Here is a 484-nt window from a genome sequence, read left to right on the forward strand (position 1 = left end):
GTTCATTAGGTAACCAGTCAAGTCAACAACGGCCTTCTGGCCACACAGCCCAGCTCTAAACACAAACACCACAGTACCGGTTCTCTGTGGAGCAGGTGCAGTGTGCCTCCCACGCCCTTGCCTTTGGGGTCTCCACAACACAGCATGGCAGCTTGTTATATCTTATTTTCCACAAAAGACACCAAAGATTTCTCTTTTTATCTATCCCTCATTACTGCCTAAACACATGCCTTAAAATGTGACCACCTCTGATTGGTAACTTATGCCTAAGGGACCTGCTCCCATTGTCTTTCTTGGTAGAACAAAGGCATTGAAAAGACAGGTCGCTGAGGTGAAGCACTTATTGATAGGTTCTGATCAATATTCAGCCACTGCTACGAAGATTGGACTTGGACTCTGGGGTCACGAAAGCCTCACTCCTCCCTCACCTTGCTCCTCCTCCTGCAATGTATAACTAGGCTCAGGCAGAGTGTGCACACACAGG

This window comes from Eulemur rufifrons, chromosome 7 (assembly GCF_041146395.1).
Source record: "Eulemur rufifrons isolate Redbay chromosome 7, OSU_ERuf_1, whole genome shotgun sequence".
Taxonomy (NCBI): domain Eukaryota; kingdom Metazoa; phylum Chordata; class Mammalia; order Primates; family Lemuridae; genus Eulemur; species Eulemur rufifrons.